We start from the raw sequence: 23,534 nt of genomic DNA on the forward strand, positions 1-23,534 counted from the left end.
AACCGTCCCTTTTACCTCAAACGTTTTTACAGCAGCACTTCATCGCAGAAAACCAAAACGAAATAATCCATGGTCGTAAACTTCGCTTGATATGAGACGGCCCCTTGTATTTACTGCTTTTTGTTGCACAATTTTTTGTTGCATGGATCGCCCAGTGCGCGATTCACGTGGTCTACGTCTCGAAATAGCATCGCCGAGCGTGCAATTGTTGCGACGGATGTGTCCACGAAGCGTAGCTGAATGTGGGTGCTTGTCGGGTTTCGTTCTGTGTTAAGTGTATTAGTGATTAATATGTGGATTTTTTTGTATCACTTAACTCGAAAATGATTGATGTAAAGGTATTTGACGTCAAACATAGGATTGTTGTGGTATTAGAGCGGGACTCGTTGCCTACCGTGTGGTAGTCAGGAATTGCCAATAAAAGACATCGGCTGGTCTCTGACTGTAATGAGAGCGTGTTTATGTCCAAATGTCCGTCTAGCTCTCTTACAGTCAGAGTACTCGGGCTACCATCATACCACAGAACAGGCGAAAGTCAGCATCGGCCATGTAGTGTGGACCCAAGCCCAAGTCCTGAATCTTACGCCAGGTGCATTGCGTAAGATGATAGAAACAACCCTTACTGGTAACATCACGATCGAAGACGGCAAGGACAGCTCGCAGTACGCCATCCTCAAAACCCGTCACTATAGTTTGTATATTCAGGTCAAAGTCTGATTCTGCACACTTGTCCACTACAGCCTGAAATAGTTCCTCGTAAGTGGCTCGGATCTTGTTAGGAAGGAGAGCACCGGGCCTGTCTGTAGTAATAGCTGTATCACCAAAGGGCACACGGATGACGTACAGTTGCTTGAAGACTTTTGGAGCCATGGAGAAGTTACCATCCATGTAGAGGGTGTTGGCAGCAGCAAGATGTTTTAGCCCTTCCTTGGTAGCAAACACGCGGAGGCGGTTATTTATATTTGGGCCATTATCGTAGATTAGAAATCCTCGGGATTTGGGCCAACTGTCTGCATGAACTCGACGGGCAGATCACCCAGATCTTCCAGCAGACGCGGCACAGGTGGAGTCGGCCGTTGGTTGCGAATAGTTCGCTTGCATGTACTAGCAGAAGGTAGAAGTGCACGTACCTGAAAAATTGAAACGTGACTTAATAACTCAAGACTATAAACTTGGAAGGCTCAAAATGATAAATTTAAGTAACTTCATGATTTCTTTAAAAAGCTCATGGATACGAAGCTTGTTTCTGGATAATTCAAAATGGATTAATCTTTTTATGTCTGTTACAAAGATATCAACAAATGAGTTAATAATATATGGAGATTGCTTCATAACGAGAAAAGCAAACCAAATTACAAATAAGTTTTGGAGAGATACATTACTTAGAGGGGTAAAGATAGAAAGTAAACATAATCCTCAAACTGTAAACGATATTTTATGTATTAATCTCTGGCATAACAGTGAAATACTTATAGATCGAAAACCATTTATTTATGTAAATTTTACATAAGTATATATCATGCAACACAAAAAAAAAAAGTGCACGTACGTCATTGTCACATTGACTGACACCATGGGCAGTCACATTGACTGACACCATGGGCAGTCACATTGACTGACACCATGGGCAAAGATCTGGCCTGGCAGCTTGATTTTTCATCGAGTTGCGTATTTCGGCGAGACGGACGTGGGGTTTAACTGCTTCTGGGTGCTCTCTCTGCAAGTCTGTTTTCATAGAACCTCGACAATTACCACTAGATCTTTTGACACATTTCCACCACAACTTTGTTTTGCGAGTTGCATGTTTGGTATACATGAACCCCTCATGACAGATTTTGTGACCACCCTTATTGCTATGAATAACTTCCATATTAAATATACTTCTGATACTAGCAAGCTGGAGAATATATCTATATATAGTGAAACACATTTAACCTTAGGCATTTTATAAATCATTTACAATAGGAAGCCCTTAGTTTAAATCTATCCTAATCAGTAAGCTAGACCCAAGCATCACCCCTGCACAATATGAAGACTCTTTCTTTAATCCTGCCTAATTGACCCTAATTAATAAGTGTAACAATTAGTCACCACCCATGCACAATATGAGGCCTCTTTCCTTAATCTAGCCTAATTGGCCTACTTAACAATTACTCCATGCATACTATGAGTATGATGCCATATTCAATACTCTACAAACCCATACATTTTGTTATATAAAAATTGTGACTTTTTTTCCAGCCACCGTATTTACTAGATACTTAATATGAGTGGTATTTGAGGCAGAAAACATCTGCCTCATCACTGGGTAGGAGGTTGTGGTGGTGGCTGCCATAGCATAAAATTCGTCACTGAAAATATGCAAGTGATATATCAAAGAATAAAAAGAGAAAAATATAAACACTATGACGATAGTGAGTCATAACAAAGATCCACTGGTCAATGAGATTTTCAAAATCAAATTGATCTATTCTGAAAAAGAAATGACAGGGATTTTTTTTTACCTGAACTTTAGATGTAAAATTAATTTGTACTGGAACCACATCACGGCTAACAAGGTGCCCCAAAAGGGGAGTTGTACTGTATTGGCCATTCTCAAAGAGAATGTTACACCCATGCACCAGGATGAGGTTGCAGCACGCGCAGGGGGACTAGTAAATGAATGCAAATGCTCAATAAATTAAATATAGTTTAAAACATATACTTTAGACTAGTGTAGTCGCGCACACGCATGAAGGATACGGTTTAAATTTCTTAAAATCTGTGACTCGCCTCTGTAGTGTTTGTTTTTTAAGGTGGCACTACTTTTAAGGTTGCAGAGAAGTAAATTGACCAATGAGCGTCGTGTTGCCCACGAAGATAGTGCTTTTAAAATACACCCCCTATTTGAATAAAATAATTTATGAGTTTGAAAATAGGTAAGAAATTGGATCTTTGACAGGAATTGCACCTACATTTATGGTGCACAGTTGTGTTGAATGAGATCTCACTTTCCATGAGTGATTTCCCCTGCGTGTGCTGTAACCTCACCGTGGTGCAGGGGTGTAACATTCTCTTTGAGAATGGCCAATACAGCACAAATTGAAGTTTGGAGTAAAATTCGGTGATATTTGTATTTGTATTTTTGCACAGTTCTTTACACTGTTTTTTGTTTAAACCTTGAATTTTTATATTGGTGTTGGTCATCACTTTATTTGTTTGCATTACCATAGTTTGACACCCAATAGCCGATGTATTTTTTGTGCTGGGGTGTCGTTAAACATTCATTCATTCATTCATTCCATGAGTGATTTGTACATACCGAGTATGAATACATGGTCGGGGTGGAGAGATTTCCTAGCAGCCGTGAAATGGCAAAATGGGGGGGGGGATGCCTCCAAAAATAAGAGATTATTTCCAGATTTAGGTTGACATCACCCAGTTCAGACATACTTGCTGCACAAAACAAGGACTGGCCATCATCACTACATGTGTGATTCACCTGGGAAAATTCTCTTTTTCTATTTTTTTTAAATTTATGTTAATATAGTGGACAGTGTGTTATGATTTACTTCTCTGCTACCTGAAAACACTCTTGACACATACCACTGGAATTCACACCACACTGGTTTCCAAGGTAATAATAACAATGTATTTGTATATTTCATAATTTTAATGGAGCCAGAAATTGGCTGCTTTAATTTTTATAATTTGTTACATAATCACTGATGTAATATGACCACAACAACAACAACAAATGTTAAGGTTGAGGTCAACTCGAACTGGGTATTGACTATGAAAAATCGTATATTGGCCAAGACTGAAAAGATGCCAAATATGGGATGTGTAATTTGGACAGGCTGCCAAAAATGGGACAAAAGAAAGGATTATAAAAAATATGGAGTTATTCATGCAAAAATACCTGGTCATCCAAAACACCAAACTTTTAAAGTACACCGACTCAAGTATATGCTCCACCACAATCACTTTTACATACCTCGTAGCATTGATGTATCACATTTATGTCACCACTCCCTCTGTGTTAATATTGAACACTTGAGCCTTGAACCACATTATGTTAACAACAACCGTCAACATTGTCCCGAAACACTGCATCGGCCATCCAGGTTATAGAGACTGTTTTTTTTCTTCTTGGGGACAGGTACATATGATCTGTTAGACATGGTGGTACAACTTCGGAGTCAAGTACATTCTTCTTGTAGGTTGTTCTTGCAGTACTGTTGTGTTTGTCGTCATATTGCTGGTATCGAACCTTGCGGAGATAATTTCTTCGGGATCTGTACCGAGTAGTTTTTTTCCTAGTAGCATGATACCGGTCTTCACGTTCCCGAGCTTTCAGTTCTGCGAGGGCGTGTATTCTTCCAGTCAGTGGGGCTCCCACTAGTTGACATCTTGTAACAGTAGACTTTAGAATTCCTTTGTTGAGCATGTGGGCTGCACTGTGTATTCTTGCTTCAAAGTTGCGATAGAATGTCACTTGTTTCGGATTTGTTCTAGTATAAGCCCGGTTGACACTTTCTACTTTTTGAGTGTTTGTATTGAGTTTTGTTTTAAGAAGTGCAGTTTTGCCGAGTCGAAGTTCTTGGCATTTTCGTAACAATTCTTTATCGCCTTCTTTCATTTTCAGAACTGAATCTGCAGGTAAATAGGCAGGTTTCCATGCCTTGATCCGCCTGCCCGAACACACAAATGAATGCCTTTGACACAGTGTTGAACAGTTGCCACTCACACAGGCCACGATGGAATCGATGGTGTATGTCATTTTTCTAACTATTTTAGTGATATCTCCTGCAAGTTGACGGTGGGCGATGTCAAGTTCGAGGTGACAACGTTGCTTGATGTCGATGGCAAAACGTCGCTGTACTTTCTGTCGGTCTGATTTATTTTTCCCCGGAAACATGGTTAAGCTAAATGAAACTTTTTCAATCGCCTTTTGCTGACTTTTAGAAAAATGTCTAGTGTCACGTAAATTTTCAATGGAACCTGTCTGCGCCCGGGTAGCACCGTCAGTAGCATGTGAATCGCCATCAGTCGTGAAATAACCAATATTGAGTTTGTCTTCGTCCACTTGAAATTCATTCACGCATTTTTCTGCATATAAGCCCTCATTGCCGATGGAATCTGTTGTCTTCAAATTGGCTGTACATTTTCCACCGTGATCTGGACATGTAATTTTCTCTCCCTTAGATCTGAGGATTTCGGCTTTTTTGCAAAGTTTGTTTGCAGTGTATATCCCAATTATTTCCTTTTTAGGTGTTTCGTTCTCAGCAATGGTGTAGACCGCTTGAGTTGCAGGCTGGAGGGGTGTGCTCGAGTTCCCACCGAAAAGTCTGTTGTAACGGCAGTCTCCCTCAACACTTGTCTTGTGATCACTGGTAAAACCTTTTAGTTTGTTTAGTCGAACCAAATTAGACCGTCTTTCTTTCATATCCTGTCTGTTTATGTACACTGTTTTGGATCCAACATAATTGGCTGAATTCTGCATTCCACGCTTGCTTCCAACAGGGATACCAGCTGCGGATAAGGAATCGCGAAATCCTGTAATTCCAACTGATGTATTCGTAAGGCCAACATGTATCCCAATATTAGGCTGAGCAGCTTTCTGACCTCGTGCAGTGTGTAAAGTGACTTCTTCGTACAATTTGTGCTTCTTCGATCTAAAATGACATAGCTCACATTTTAAACCTAGGCGCCAACACATACCCCATTGTTGATAGGACTGTTCGTCATACTTCAGATCACCATCACATGTTGGGAAGTTATTTCTATGTTCTCGATAAGATTCCCCCTGCGCGTGCTGTAACATCACCGTGGTGCAGGGGTGTAACATTCTCTTTGAGAATGGCCAATAGAGCACAACTCCCCTTTTGGGGCACCTTGTTGGCCGTGAGGTGCGTCCCGTAATGCTGGATGATGGGATCCTGGTGGTTGAGTTGGGAACATATCTGCGGGTATGTTTTCTGGCAACACACCACTTTGGCCTGGAGTTCAGCCAGACGGGTGGTCAGGGAGGCCCGACCTGATTAATCGGCTGGTCATGTCAAGTCAAGCTCTAGAGTAAACAACCTTTGTTTTGTTAATTTTGTCAAGAACAAACATTTTTTATATATGATTTGTATTTGTTGCTCTTGGGGCGGTGGCTAGGGTCAATCGGGTGATAATAGTATTCTTGCCTGAGTATATCAACCATGTATCCCTGGCATGAGTGTCTGCTGGTTATCCGCAGCATCATGTCCCCATGTTGGACTTCGTGGTGGGTGGGGGCATGGTTGATGAACATTTATGACTCAAAATATGGATAACACTAACTTCCATACTTCAGATGGGACCCTGAAAAGGGTCCACACCGAGGTTGCGGATTCCTCATCATCTGATGAGGAATCTAGGATTATTGGAAATAAAACAAAATCAAAAGTTATAACTTCTGAATCCTGGCCGAGGTTTCTGGTCATTAGTTCATCTACTGATGGAACCTTGAGCAAACTGTCACCGTTTGCTGTTCAGACGTGGCTTGCTGGCTTGTCTGGCGAGCCAAAGAGTTAAAAATAATAATAATGGTTCATTGCTGGTAGACTGTCGACTTGGACTCACTCTCGGTGTCTTCTTCAGTCAACAGTTTTGTGTAATGTACCAATCAACGCATCACCACCTTCTTATTTAAACTCTTCTAACGAAGTCATTAGGTCAAACGATTTGGAAGGAGTTAGTGAAGATAACATCACTCAAAACGTGTCACCACAGGGCGTGACATTAGTGAAAAGAATCAATATTCCTCGGAATAATGAACTAATTCTGACAAATACTTTGATTTTAACATTTGACAAATAAACCCTTCCAGAGTCTGTCAAGGCTGGATATCTGTATATACCTGTCGTTCCTTTTATACCAAATACATTACGATGTTTCAAATGTCAAAAATTTGGTCATGGCCAAACTACATGCCGAAACAAGTTCACATGCGCTCGTTGTGGTGAATTTGACCACGACAGTAAGACATGTACATTGTCTGTGTAAACTGTACGAGAAACCATTTGGCATATTCACGAGAATGTGCAAAATGGAAATTGGAAAAAACGGTACAGTAAGTTAAAGTTGAAAAATACTTGTCATTTCCTGAGGCTAGAACATTGGTGGAGACAGAAGTATCTGTCGTAGTATGGATGTCCTATGCTGCTGCAGTCAAGGTCTCCACACGAAGTGTTGCTATCAATACTGTCCTAACGATATGATGAAGCAAAACACAAAAAAAGTTTTCAGATGTAGAAAAAGCTACAAAACAAGTAGACAAGGAAGCCAAAAACCCCCAACAAAAACAAGGTGTCAAAAAACACAAAACATCTACCACAATGCCTGACGTGTCTTTGGATTCGCAGAATCCTTCAGGTAGTTCGACTGCCGTGGTGCCAGGTACCAGCAGTCTTTCTCAGCCAGAAAAAAGAAAGTGTCATCTCCAAAAGATCGCTCTTCGGTGTGGTTAACAAAGATTGAGATGCGACCTGTTCAAGTTAGGAATTCCTTTGATGCTTTGCTGGCTGATATAACTGACGAGATGGATGTTTCATCTCAGTGTCGCTCACGATCAACATCAAAGGAAAAGGTAATACTAACGCCCATACTTTTCCCTGATAACCAATTCAGTCATACAGTGGAACTGCCGTGGGCTTAGCCCCAATTTTGATGAATTAAATATTTAATTCAGAACCGTAATCCTCTTGCAGTGTGTCTTCAGGAAACGTTCTTGAAGGACACTGATCATATTACAATGACAGGGTTTAACCTCTATCATAAGTTTCGTGAAACTGAAAATAGAGCATTTGGGGGTGTTTCCATTCTTGTCAATGAAAACATTCCTCAGAGTATAGTAACATTAACAACTCATTTACAAGTTGTGGCTGTAAAAGCTACAGCTCATACGCTATGTTCAGTTTACATTTTTTAGCTCCATACTCCCTACTCCCTTTATTGTTATAGAACATTTTAACGGCCAACACATTTTGTGGGGATGCAAGAATGTAAATATAAGAGGAAAACTATTACAAGACTTAATTAAAAAATGACTTACTTTTATTCAATGATAAAGTCATCAATATTTTCATTCTGCCAGTGTTTTGTTCACTTATATAGAATTAACCCTTTTTTAGTCCATCAGTTTTTGTTTATTTCTCCTGGAAAGTTGGTCCAATCCCTTGAGGTACTGACCACTTTCCCATTATTTTGGAAAATGATGGACCGCCATCCATTGAAAGGGTTCAAAGGTGGAAGATGGCGAAGGCAAATTGGGGTCACTTTCAGCATTGTGCAGCACTCGTCTGCAACTATTTGCAATTACTCAATGTGATGATCCCATGTCGTTGTTCTCTTCCATTTTGAAGGACATTGCAGATGAAACTATTCCCAAGTTTTTGACAGTACCAAAGCATTTAAATAAACCATGGTTTAATGATACGCGCATGGATGCATTCAAAGAGTAAAACAGGTTGCTTGAGATGTCCAATGGGAACATACAAGGGATAACCTGGATGCATTTCCTATTACTAGGTCTAAAGCTCGCAGAGAGACATAAATCATCTTGAAGAAAATTTGTCTTCAAGTTGAATTCACAAACATCGATGAAATCTGTTTGAAATAGGATCCGTAAAATCAAAGGTAAATAGTCCAGTAATACAGTTCATCATTTGTTTGTCAATGGTATGGATGTCACGTCTCAGCCTGACATTGCCCATGCATTAGCGAACAACAGATGTTTTTATGTCTGTCAGAACTAAAGCTGAAAAGTAGTCCAGTAATTTTTCATCTGAAAATGCTGAAGTATACAACAGGCATTTCTCAATGGAGGAATTGCAGGATGCTCTTCGTAGAGCCCATGATACTGCAGTAGGACCAGAAGCAATTCATTATCAGTCATTAAAACATTTACCTGAATCATCTCTGATGGTTCTTTTAAATATGTTTAACAACATCTAGGTTTCTGGTGACTTTTCTTCTGATTGGAGGAAAGCAATTATTATTCCTATTCCCAAGTCTGGTAAGGATCCAACAAATCTTACTAGTTATCACCCTATTGCTTTGACAAGCTGCATTTGTAAATCCACGGAACGATTAATCAATTGTCGATTGTCTGGTATCTTGAATCTCATGAATTGCTTACTATCGTGCAATGTGGGTTCAAATCTAGACGAAGCACGGTTGAGCATTTTGTTAGATTTGAAACGTTTTGTAGGAATAGCTTTCATCCATAATCAGCATGTTTGTTTTTTTATTTGGAGAAAGCTTACGATACCACGTGGAAGTATGGTATTTTAAATGACCTCCATGGCATGGACCTTAGAGATTGACTTCTTGATTTTATATCTCAATTTTTAAAAGATAGATCTTTTAAAGTCTGGGTGGGGTTGATTTTGTCCGACATTCAACCACAGGAGATGGGTGTGCCTCAAGGTAGTATCCTGTCTATAACTTTATTTTTAGTGAAAATCAACAGTGTTTAACACCTGATGTAGATTGCTGTTATATGTCGATAATTTTCAGATTTGTTATAGATCGTCTAATATGAGTATAATTGAACGTACGTTGCAGCTTTGTTTGAATAAACTTCATCAATGGGCAACTGACAATGGCTTTTGATTTTCAAAAGCAAAAACGGTTTGTATGCATTTCTGCCAGAAAAGAGATCTCCACTTAGATCCGCAGTTGTTTTTGGACAAAAATCCAATTCCAGTTGGGGAGGAGACTAAAAGGGTTAAGTCTGGGGGTTATATTTGACAGGAAGCTATCTTTTGTGCCCCATCTTAAATATGTTAAAAAGAAGGGCTTAAAAGCTCTTAATATTTTAAAAGTTATTGGTAATACAGAATGGGGAGCAGACCGAAAGGTTATGCTCCGTCTGTATAGATCTTTAGTCAGATCAAAACTAGATTATGGATGCATTGTGTATGGGTCGGCACGCAAGTTTTACTTGCAGATGCTAGATCCTATACACAATCAGGGACTTAGGCTTTGTCTTGGTGCATTTAGAACATCTCCTGTAGAGAGCTTGTACGTTGATGCACACGAACCTTATTTGGGTGCTAGACGTGCCAAGCTTTCTTTGCAGTATGCTGCCAAGATTAAATCGTTACCAACACATCCAGCACATGATGCGGTATTTGACAACAAATATATGAAGTTGTTTGATGCAAGGCTAAATGCTATTCGTACATTTGGTCTTCGCATTAAGCGTTTTTTGTTGCTTTCCAACATTGATTTAACTGACACTTTGGAAACTCCTTCATATTTTGTTTTACCACCTTGGTGTATTACACCACCTAAAATTGTGTTTCATCTTTCGCATCTAAAGAAAGATCGTACAGATGCTGTTGTGTACAAACAGTTTTTCATGGAAATTCAGGACAAGTACCGTGATTACATTCCTGTGTATACAGATGGATCACGGGATGGGAATTCTGTGGCTTGTGCTACAGTTTTTCCATCAGAGACAATACTTTCCATGCGACTGCCTGACTCAGCATCGATCTTTAGTGCTGAAGTTTGGGCAGTCATTAAAGCCTTAGAAGAAATAAAGGATTCTAGTGCATCCAAATTTATTATTTTTACTGACTCACTTTCGTGTCTCCAAGCTTTACGTAATATGAAGCTGGACCATCCCTTAATTGGGATGGTGATACGAAAGTGTGTCTTTTTATCTATTGCTAATAAAGACATTGTATTTTGTTGGGTACCCAGCCATGTTGGCATCAGGGGTAATGAACAGGCAGATTTAGCTGCCAAGTCTGCTTTGGATTTGCCTCATGTCAGGGTTGGTGTACCGTATACTGATTTTAAATATGGTATTAACAAATTTATCTTTTCGATTTGGCAACGTGATTGGGACGGTGAGGTTGCGAACAAGCTTCATGCTATCAAGCCAGTCTTGGGAGAGTGGCAGTCCTCCTATAGACAGTGCAGGAAGGATGAAATAGTCTTGTGTCGTTCCCGCATCGGGCATACATATTTAACCCATTCATTTATCTTAAAGAAAGATCCTCCACCTCAGTGTGAGCACTGTCAGTGTCTTCTGACTGTGCGACACATTTTGGTGGAATGTACCCATCTGAAAGCAATTCGAAAAGATATATTTGGACTACGAACTGTGATGGAATCCTTTCGATTCCATCCAGAACTTATTTTACAATTTTTACGTGATACTGAATTTTATTCAAAATTTTAATTATATATATATATATAATATATATATATATATATATATATATATATATATATATATATATATATATATATATATTATATATATATATATCTGTGATATTTGCAATTTTTACACAGTCCTTTACACTGTGTTTTTATTTAACTGTTGGATTTTTATATTGATGATGCTCATCACACTGTTGTTTCATTTTACCACAGTTTGACACCCAATAGCCGATGTATTTTTCGTGCTGGGGTGTCGTTAAACATTCATTCATTCATATTTTATTTTGCCACCTTGGTGTATCAAACCACCAAAAATTGTGTTCGATCTTGTGCATCTAAAAAAAGATCGCACAGATGCAGTTATTTATAAACAACATTTCATGGAAATCCAAGAGCGGTACTGTGATTACATTCCTGTTTACACAGACGGATCACGGGATGGGAATTCGGTGGCTTGTGCTACAGTGTTTCCATCAGACACAATAGTTTCCATGAGATTGCCCGATTCAGCATCAATCTTCACTGCTGAAATTTGGGCAATCATTAAAGCCCTGGAACAGATTAAGGATTCATATGCATCCAAGTATATTATTTTTACAGACTCACTTTCGTGTCTACAAGCTCTACAGTACATGAAATTGGAGCACCCCTTAGTTGAGATGGTGATACGAAAGTGTGTCTTTTTATCAATTGCCAATAAAGATGTTATACTGTGTTGGGTACCCAGCCATGTTGGCATTAGGGGTAACGAAAAGGCAGATGTTGCTGCCAAGTCTGCTTTGAACTTGCCCCGTGTCCATGTTGGTGTCCCCTACAGTGATTTTAAATTTCATATTAACCAATATATCTTTTCGACTTGGCAAGATGATTGGGACGGTGCGGTTGCGAATAAGCTTCATTCTGTCAAGGCAGTCCTGGGAGAGTGGCAGTCATCATACAGGCGATGCAGGAAGGATGAAGTAGTCTTATGCCGTGCCCGCATCGGCCATACATATTTGACGCATTCATTTATTTTAAAGAAGGACCCTCCTCCTCAGTGTGAACACTGTCAGTGTACACTGACTGTGCGGCACATTTTGGTGGAGTGTGATCATCTCAAGCCGACAAGAAATGATATATTTGGCAACAGAAATGTTTTGGAATCGTTTAAATTCCATCCAATGTTAATTGTAAAGTTTTTAAAACACTTTGACTTCTATACAAAATTTTAAGATATACTTAACTTGATTTTATATATTGTATTATACTCCCCCCCCCCCCCCCCCCCCCCCCCCCACCACAGCTCCTTACACTGTGGTTTTACATGAGTCTATATAAATATGTTCATATACTTACCATTTGTGACACCCAATAGCCGATATGTATTTTTGTGCTGGGGTGTCGTTAAACAAACATTCAATCAACCTGTACTGTCAAACAATCGATTTCTTGATCCGTAAAATAGTAGTGCTCGTCCATTGTTTGTTTGTGAAATGCACTTATCGGATGTATTACCTAACATTGCGCGCCTGCTGGCGGCAAAGGGAGCTAACCAACTTTTGGTACCTCCCTATACGGTCATGGCATATAGCCTCTCTTTCCATCTCGTGCACATCTGCCAACTTCCTGCCAGTAGGACAACACCGAAATTGGGGCACCAACATGGATGACAATGTCTACATCAGGTATATCGAGGCCCATGCCTAGGGCAACTGTTGCTACGAGGTATCTGATGTTACTGTTTTCAGACTTGAATGTGTCAGTGAAAATCATTATAACATTTTAGATTTACATGTATAAAATATTTTCAACAGCCAGTTTAACTTTCAAATTGTGTTTCCCCATTTCTTTGTGTGACTATTCACCTTTCCCCAGAACTTGCTATAAAAGATTAATATAAATATTATGAAAGATTAATGAAACTATTATAATCAATGATTGTTTAGGTTGTGTAGTTCGGGGTTGTGCAGGTTAATTATAACAAATTTATAAAAAAAAAAAAAAATGTTGTTTTAAATTGAATAAAAACCCTAAAATAACTAATAACCAGTAATTATAGCTAAAATGAAAATTAATAATAAAACAAAAAAGAAGAGTAAAAATGAATAATAAATAATTAAATAAACCGCTTAAAATAACTAATGACCTGCAATGATAATTAAACTAAGATTTTGTTTAAGAAAAAAAAAACCTTTGAAACGCATGTAAGTAATGGCCTGTAATAATAATATTTTTTAAAAAAATACTAAAGGAAATAATATTTTTTTCTTTAAAGTAAATAAATGAAGGCCTTAAATTAAGTAATGACCTGTACTGACAATCATTATTTTTTTTAATAATAATAAAAAAAAATAATACACCCCAAAACTTTACTGTGATAATAGTAATAATACATATATAGATACACAAATAACTAAATAAATAATCAATTCCATTCAGTTCCGAAATATTTGTTTTTATTGGGTGTACGTAAAATGCTTAATACGAATAATTCTCGTTCCGCAAAATTTTCATTCCACATTTTCGATGTGCCAGGATAAAAATAGCTTTCAAATGTAATAATGTGTCATCTTCAAACATCTAATCCTGGAAAGGTTACCAAAGGTATTGTACTTAATATTTTTGTCAAAAATTTATTAAAATATGTTTGATGAAAAGGAAATAAGAGTTGAACATCAGCCAGCTCCTATTGTTAAAGAGGGAGCCTATTGTTATCGAGGGATCCTATTGTGTGGTCTTCTATTGCATGGGCGTGGTGCAATACTGGAAGTACCCATCGCGCTATAAATAGATCGCGTCACCCCAGTCGGTTAGGTCTAATAAGGTCATCGTTATTAATGGTAGCGTTTGTTATTACTAGTATTGTACTTAATCTACTGGAAATTAGTTTAAGGACTAGTTTAATGATCTGTAGTTTAACAATATATTGCGAATAGTATTTAGTGTGCAAAGCACATTGTAGTGTAATCAAATAGGGTCACAGCCGATATGAACTTATATTGTTGAGAGGTGTTCAACTGTGTGCAGGCACGTGTGTAAACACGTGTATTGTAAGCGATGGACGTAGACCTCTTGGTCTGGTCACTTTAAAGTAAATACACGCTAACGACCGAACTAAGCTTAACAATAGCCTGACGGATAATGATATCACACCCAGATGTGATGTAGCATGTTATCACTACACCCGTTAAACGAAGAAAAATAGAAAACCCACCTATTTTAAGTATTTCCGTATTATGAATTGATTGAAAGGTGCCTCGCGGATATGACAACATTGTAATGCAAGCAAATTACTACATTCAGTATAAATATTAGCAGCATTTTGCTTTTATGTCATTTAATCTAAAACGATGCCGACTGAAGGTTGGAACGAATATTTGTCTGAAATTTACTTCAATTCAAAACACCCAGCATCCTTTTTGGGAGTAAGTAAACTGTATCACGTCGTGAAAAATGAAGGTAAATTTGACATTAGTCTACACCATATCAAGCAGTGGCTCGCTTCCCAAGACACTTACTCCCTTCAGCGATCGTTACGCTACAAATTCAAAAGGAACAGACTCGTGGCCAGTGGACTGAATGCACGGTGGGATGTTGACTTAGCCGATGTATCTAATCTTTCGTCGGACAATGATGGTGTGAAATTCCTGCTGATAGCTATCAATGTATTTACAAGATATCTATGGGTCGAACCCATGAAAAACAAAACACCCGAGTCCGTCATTAAAGCACTAAAGAAGATTTTTATTACTGCACCTCTCCCAGGGATCATAAGATCGGATAAAGGTCGTGAATTTAATAACAAAAAGGTAAAATACTATTTGAAAGTCAAAGGCATTGATTATTACTTTACCCAAAATGAAACTAAAGCTTCCTATGCTGACAGAGTAATAAGAACTCTCAAGGTTGCTATGTACAGATATTTTACGTATAAACAGACTTATCACTACCTGGATATTCTACAAGATCTAGTGGATGGTTACAATCATAGACCACACAGGTCATTAAATCAGCGATCACCTTCAGACATCGATGAGCAAAATGAAGCTATGGTGTGGAAAAAGCAGTACATCGATCCTTTGAAAACAAAGTCAAAAAAGAAACTATTTAAATCATGTTGGGGATCAAGTGAGAATTTCTCATTTAAAATACACCTTTCAAAGAGATTATCAAGAAAAATGGACTGAAGAAATATTTATAATAAAGAGGAGATACTATAGAGATGGAATTCCCATCTACCAACTGAAAGATTATGCGGATGATCCCATTGAAGGTAGCTTCTACGAAAATGAGTTACAGCAAGTCATCAAAACAAATGATAACATTTGGAAAGTGGAGAAGGTGCTCAAGAGGAGAAACAGAAGAAGACAAAAAGAAGTATTTGTCAAATGGATGGGCTACCCTAAAAAGTTCAATAGTTGGATACCAAAAACAGATCTTCAGCAAGTATAAATAGCAACACTTCTTAATCGATCACCAATGTTCGAAGTTAGATGTGACTATAAAGGGAGAAACAACCAATTAGTATTCATTATGATTTCTGATGTCATGGTGTCAACACCTATTTAAAAGATGTATCAGTGTCATATTTGCATTAAACAATATGTCTGGCCCCATGACCTGTCTCGTCATATACGGACTAAACATGACAAAATAAGACAATCTTTTTCACCAGTGGCAGCAGCAGCAGCATCTATACCGTCAGCAGCAGCAGCAGCAGCATCATCTATACCGTCAGCAGCAGCAGCAGCAGCAGCAGCATCTATACCAGCAGCAGAAGCAGCAGCAGCAGCAGCAGCAATACCACCATCGGCAGCAGCAGCAGCAGCAGCAGCAGCAGCAGCAATACCACCACCGTCGCTAGGTCAAGAGATATCGGGTCCACTTGTAAAAGAAGTGCCTTTTCAGTTTACCATACCTTCCAATGCTGTTTTCGTGGGTCCGAGTGGATGTGGCAAGACTATGTTTATGTATCATATTCTAAAGAGTGGACTCATCAAGCCAACACCTAACAACATTGTATGGTGTTACACCGAGTGGCAGCCCCTTTATGATACTATTCGTGAGAACCTACCCCAGGTTCAGTTTGTGAAAGGTATCCCCTACAACTTACATGATGATACTTTCTTTGATGCACGCAACAACAACGTTTTAATTCTGGATGATCACATGACCGAAGCCAAGGATGACAAACGTATTTCTCAACTGTTTACAAGAACTTCACATCACAAGAATGTAATTATTTTTTTACTACTTCAAAATTTGTTTCCGAGAGGCAAAGAATCACGTGACATTGCTCTGAACTCTCATTTTGTGACTTTGTTTAATTCACCAGTGGACAGACAACAGGTGAACTTATTTGCGAGAAGAATTTATCCCAACAGTACTGATCGTTTTATGTCTGTGTACGAAGCAGCTGTTCAACAACCTTATGGGAATCTGACTATTGACTTACGACCTTCTACTTCCGAAAATGAAAGGCTTAAACCTAATGTTCTAACAACTAATAGCAGCGTTTCTCAACAATCTATAAGAGAACCATCAACTCGAGAGTTGCCTCAGTCGAGTAGTATCACCCCACCTGTGAACATCACACACAACGCTGCAGGTGAATACCCTAACGTTAACCGTGAATTTAATTGCAGTGAGAGTGAAGATACTTCAGAAATGCCTTCGTGTGACGATTGTGGTGTTATGTTTGAGAATAATCATGATCTCCAACGTCATGTAAAAACCTGGTGTCCAGAAAATGGAGGTGAGCCTTTAAGAAAACGAACTAAACTGGATGAAAAATTGATGAACACTGATGTAAATAATTCCGAAGTTGATAACAAAGAATGGGAAACTGCTGGCTTAACACAGATGTGGAGATTAACCTTGCAAAACTGCAAAGAACGCATTAAAGCAAAACGAGAAACGTTTGAAGATAAAGGCAAGTCTGAAAGATGGATTGAAAAGAAATTGGAAAACTGTTGGAAAGACACTTTTCTGAAGAGAATGGTTCAAGCTATTCAATTTGTGACTTATTTTAGTGAGGCACCCTTCTTTAAACCCATTATCGCTAAAGTCAAGACAATGGACCCAGAGACAGATCCTGATATGCTATCTACCAAGATTGAATTGTGGATGAAACCCATTGTAAAAGACATACTATTGCATGTGGATATATCAGAGGCTGAGGAGTTAGTCAGTGAGCAAGGTGACCAAAGTGATAATGACACTGACACAGACGCTGAATAAACATTAATCTCTGTTGTTAAATGTATTGTGTGTATTCATATGTAAGATACTGTTGGGAGTTTCCCTCAATCATGTGAAATATGCCTATGAGTGAAGAAATAAATATTATACAGTATAAAGTTTATGAGTTTTGTTATAATTTCAATGTAAATGAAGCATAAGAAAACCCCAGTCAATTTCAGCATTTTTATTGGCTCATTATATTAAATAAATACACAAATATACATAAAGTCAGGAAGTATTGGACACATAAAATTCATATATATTTACATTTATTACATATAACATCATATATCATGTTCAAAAGACCACACTCTTACTTTTTATAAGGTGTGTGTAACCTCGCATATGCAGTTAATTATTCACAGCAACCGGCCTCGGTGGCGTCGTGGCAGGCCATCGGTCTACAGGCTGGTAGGTACTGGGTTCGGATCCCAGTCGTGGCATGGGATTTTTAATCCAGATACCGACTCCAAACCCTGAGTGAGTGCTCCGCAAGGCTCAATGGGTAGGTGTAAACCACTTGCACCGACCAGTGATCCATAACTGGTTCAACAAAGGCCATGGTTTGTGCTATCCTGCCTGTGGGAAGCGCAAATAAAAGATCCCTTGCTGCCTGTCGTAAAGAAGAGTAGCCTATGTGGCGACAGCGGGTTTCCTCTAAAAACAGTGTCAGAATGACCATATGTTTGACGTCCAATAGCCGATGATAAGATTAAAAATCAATGTGCTCTAGTGGCGTCGTTAAATAAAACAAACTTTACTTTATTCACAGCACATCTATACAAATACATGTTTGCCAAGCGTGTTGACAGTAATACAATATTCAATTATATGCTTAACAAAATACTATACAAAGAAATGAAGTGGTTCTGTAAACTTAGGTTAACTCAGTTTTGTAGTGCCCATGTGCCAGTGTATGAATACCATCTTCTAGAACATAGCGTTTGTCATCAAAGGGACTTAAGCTGATTTTATTTCGACAGACACTGTAAAGCTCATGACCCTGACTGTGAATTTGTCGCATTTCGTGTCGAAGCTGAACATGATCAAACAAACACTGTTTGTACATAGAATGTCTCAGCTGTTTCTTTATGACAGTTTTACTGACACCTTTGGCTGTCATTTTATCTTTACCATCATAGGAAAGCAAATACATTTTAGCTCTAAGACCTACACTCTTCCATAATACTACCCCCTAACTCGTCCTTCATTTTTCCCAAGACTTTAACATTGACTTTAGAATAGTTCAAATGGGTAGGATCATAATTACTGGTGTCGAATAAGTGAAAATGATCCAGCATGTCAGTGTAAATATCATTCGTTTCTATCTCATACAAAAGAGAATCAGTATCTGTGAAACAGAGCTGGGCTTTGTTACCATACTTCTTCTTAATGAAGTTATAATGAAAATCGTACATGAGTATTTTTGACATGTCTAAAATCGAAAAGCCAGCATAGAGTGGTTGGTTGAGATAAAGAGAAACTTTCTTCAGGTGAACTGCCGCCAAGTCTGGATTAAAAATTTTAAAAGCTTCAAATGTTGGTTTTGAACATAGCTTTCTCAAACGCTTTTTGGTGTTGACCAGTTCGACGTGAACGTGCTTTCTAACATTCATCATACTTCGTCCAAAACATGATTTGTTAGCCAACTTGAAAAAGGCCTTCTCAGCTTCATTTTTGGCTGCTTTTCTTTTTTCAGTATTGAAGTCGATATAGGGTTTTAGCCAAGGAGATTGAGTGAATTGTATAGCCTTGTATATCTTCGTGAGAATCAAGCCTTGTTTTAGATAGAATTTCAAGTTTCTGTAATGAAGTACATATCTGTGTTTATCGTTGAGATTAGGAACAAGCTTTTTGACAGGTTTTCCCTTAATACATAGTTTGTTTTTTAACTTTTGAGAGTGTTGTGACATCATATTATCTGTGACTGTCATGGATTCTGGGGCAAGAGGGTAATCGTTATGACGATCGTGTAAGTTGTTAGGGTATTCGAGATCTACCTCCAAAATATAGCCAACATCAGAATTGTCTGGGATAGTATTTACATCAAAGTGTTCAAGATCATGGGAACTTACCCACTCGAAATCCCTCTCAGACAGTGACTGAGACATAGCCCAACCATACATGTTGTTCGCATCCCAGTAAATAAGATGCGTTGTTGGATCACTTTGGTTGTAATCCTGGAGATGGGGATTATTGGCTTTAGCATACTTCTTGGTAATCATAGATATTCCACCACTCAAACCCTCTTCTACCATCAAATGCATATCTAAATCTGTGAGTAGCTCCAGCTTGACATCACCCATCTTTAACATGGCATCCCATCCAAGCCCAGGTAAAGTGTAATAATGGGCACTGTCTAACCCATAGTACTGAAGACATAAATCCCTCAAATTTTCAAAAACATCAGCCAAAAGAATGACATCCGTTTTCATGTACAAATCGTGATAATCTCCCATTGTTTTCAGATTAAATCTGGTCCAGACGTTTTGTGCATGCTCATAATCACTCTGTGAAATATGACTGTCTTTCAATACATTATAAAAGTCCAGTATGGATGGAAGATGGTTAAGGTCAAATTTTGATGCATCATCCATATAATCGTAGGGATAAACCCCTTTTCTCAACGCTAAATTCCCGCTTTAGGTGTCTAAATGAATCAGTACCTTCTGCTTTTAGATTTGTTACCAGTGTATCCAAAGATGCATTTAAGAATTGAAGTGAATCTATGAATCTTAAATTGCCCAGTGAGAAAGATATATATTTTTCCATACTGTTAGCAATGCAATCTATTTGTCCTCATTGCAATCTATTTGTCCTCTGTAGGTTTTATCCAACTGTTTTATAATCAAATGTGAATCATACCCTTTCAAGTTGTGGAATACAACAGGTATAAAGAATTTATCAGGCTCATTAGTTTTTCCATTTTTCTTTTTAAATTTCAAGTTTAGATTGCAGTTTTTATGGGCAGCGCCTCTGAATATACCAGACAAGTGATCATGATCACGGACTCGATCCTCTCCTAATTTACCATGACAAATGTGACATTCATCAGCCATTTGAAATATCTTCTGTTCTTCTTCTGTTAAATACAATGGCTCAGGGTTTTCTAAAAGCTTAGTTATCTCACCTTCTTCTTTCACGAGACACTCTATGAAGTTTTTGATGACATCAGGTCCCCGGTAGACTATGGCTGATTTGTCAAATTTTGAATCAGAAGCAACAATTTTGTAACAAAAACCAGAAGGTTCGTGCTTCTGATACTGTGTGGTATGTGATACACCTGGGGATGGATTACAACCACTAATTTGTTTGGTAACAGATTCGAAGTCACAATAGATGATAAACGGTACCCTTAGCTGTTTGTGTACACTTTTAAATTCTACCCATTTCTTTTCCTCTGAAGGTAGTCTAACTTTTTGAGTACCGTGTTCAGTACAGTAAGGTGTGTGCTCGCTTAACAAATCTTGCCTAGAGAAACCATGCAAACATCGTCTACAATAAAAGGTCTGCCCATTGTATTTTGTTCTGTCTCCCATGAGCCTGCTAAAATTTCTGATCAGACAAAAATGTCTCTGCCCTCCCTGGCTAAGAAGTAATAAATCAACTTTTTTATGCACTTCAACATTACTTATATGCATAGGAAATACCCCATCCTTCTCATCGTATCCAAATACATTGATAGATAGTTCATTCTGGTCTTCAAATTTGGATAGTTGAGAGAGAGGGATAGGCATGTCAATGCCTTTTAGGTGAAGCTCACTTTCATAAGGTTGGTATTTCGTTACCCTGTTAGAATTATCCTTAAAAGATATTCGGTGAAGCGCTGCCAATATGGACCAGATAAAACATTTTTGGTCTTCGTTCTGAATATTGAGGATAGCTTTCTTCTTAGTCAGGACTTTTGGAAGAGGGATATAGCTGCTACCACTCAATGGAACATATTCAGCTGTATTGACCTCCAAATGTATGATTTGATCGATAGCCCACCCACTCCCTTCAGCTTGAAACTCCTGTGATGATGTGTACAATTTTTGAAATGCCTCTGCTATTTGTTGATCTATTTCAGAAATATTGGTTGTTAAAAAATTTGTACTTCTAAGCACAGGTTCAGCTAATATGCTTTCGTTGTTTTCATCATATTTAATAAATTTAATTTTTAATGTTAAGAACCACTTCATACCTTTCTTTTGCAACAAAAACTCATGCAGAATTCTATCTATATTTGCTTCTTCATCTGATAAGAACTGTAAAATGTCAACATCATTTGCATGATTAGGTGTAAGTGTAGTTGTTGACACCGCTCCCTCAAGAGCTTCCACACGTCCTGCTCCGGCCTGATTTCGTCTGTTTTCATATCTTTCACGCCGCCTCACACAGGTGTCGCACTGGTTGACCCGCTGGCTGTAAAATCTCTCGGGAAGTGGACGGTGACACTGTTTACATTCTCGACCTTTCATTGAACAAGCTTGACAAAAACGCTTTCCCGGGAGTAAACACTTAAAATGACCACACCAGTTACATTTATCCAGTCGAGCGGGTAGAGCAGCATTGTTTGTAATACTGTTCACAGTATTCTCTAGTGAGTGAAGACACAGTCGTTTATTTGACACAGGTGATTGTGTGGTCCGCGGTCGCTTGACACCATGCTGACGTGTGTGTGTAATATATTTATCATGACGATTAAAGGAGACTCCACACTGCTCACACTTGTAGTTTTCTCTCATGTGTATAGACCTGTTGTGTCTTAATAGATTTTTCCTTAAAGTAAATGTTTTGCAACACATACTGCAGTCATATCGTTTTGGAGATAATCCAGTCTTTTCACCAGAAAGGTTTGCTGCCAGTAACTCGATCCGTTTCATGTTGACTTCTTCGTCATCAGAGGAATGATGTGCATTAGCCCATTTATCTAACGCTTCGACCGTCTTCACGTTATTCAGAAATTGTCGTTTTTCCGCCATTGGTAAATTGTTACACGTTATAGAAAAAAAACGTCTCAGTTACCTATACGATCTAATTTACCTTTAAAACATTTATTACTGGCGAATATAAAAATCAACAAACTTTTACAAAGTCGCTATCTCGAGATGTTTTCTGCACGAGAGCTATCTGTTGATATGTCTTGATTGGCGATCCGATCATAAACCTAACTCTTTATTGTACATTCAAAATACAAGAATGGACATGCTCATTTTATAATTATTACAGATAGTATAGATAACATAACTGATAACCAATTCATGTAATCAGAGGGGTGGTAGGTTCGATCATACCCTAAAACGATTTCTAACTACATAGCAGTAAAACTGAAATCACCCCTCTGGAATAGACTCAACCAACAATGCAGATGTGTTGTGGAGAGTAGCTAGATATGTGACCTCGATTGAGTAGCATACACAAAAACTTTCGTCTCACTTGAAATCGTGGTTGTCGTCTATACATCAAACAAAATATAATATTAAACCACTGTTCGTTAAACAAGCGTTGTATGAACTAATTTCCAGTAGATTAAGTACAATACTGGTAATAACAAACGCTACCATTAATAACGATGACCTTATTAGACCTAACCGACTGGGGTGACGCGATCTATTTATAGCGCGATGGGAACTTCCAGTATTGCACCACGCCCATGCAATAGAAGACCACACAATAGGATCCCTCGATAACAATAGGAGCTGGCTGATGTTCAACTCTTATTTCCTTTTCATCATATGTTGTTGTACGTGTTGAAGCTCTTAAATAAAGCACATATGCCTGATTTTATTAAATCGTGATTGCATTTACCATAGTTTGACACCAAATAGCCGATGTATTTTTCGTGCTGGGGTGTCGTTAAACATTCATTCATTCATTCATTCATTCATTCATTCATTCATTCATTCATTGCAAATGGAAAATTCGATCCAATGGATAAAGGTTAAGGCACAGCAATACACATCACAATAATAAATATCGTGCCGGAGACGTTTATCTTGATGAACTACGTTGAAAGAGCATGGTTCTGCGTACGGAAAATCTATTGAATAAACGACAGACAAATTCGTCTTTAGATTTATTACAAACAATGTATGCAGCAACAGCGATATAATATAACACGGGGAAAATGTGTTTACTGG

This window comes from Gigantopelta aegis, chromosome 1 (genome assembly GCF_016097555.1).
Source record: "Gigantopelta aegis isolate Gae_Host chromosome 1, Gae_host_genome, whole genome shotgun sequence".
In the NCBI taxonomy this organism is placed as follows: domain Eukaryota; kingdom Metazoa; phylum Mollusca; class Gastropoda; order Neomphalida; family Peltospiridae; genus Gigantopelta; species Gigantopelta aegis.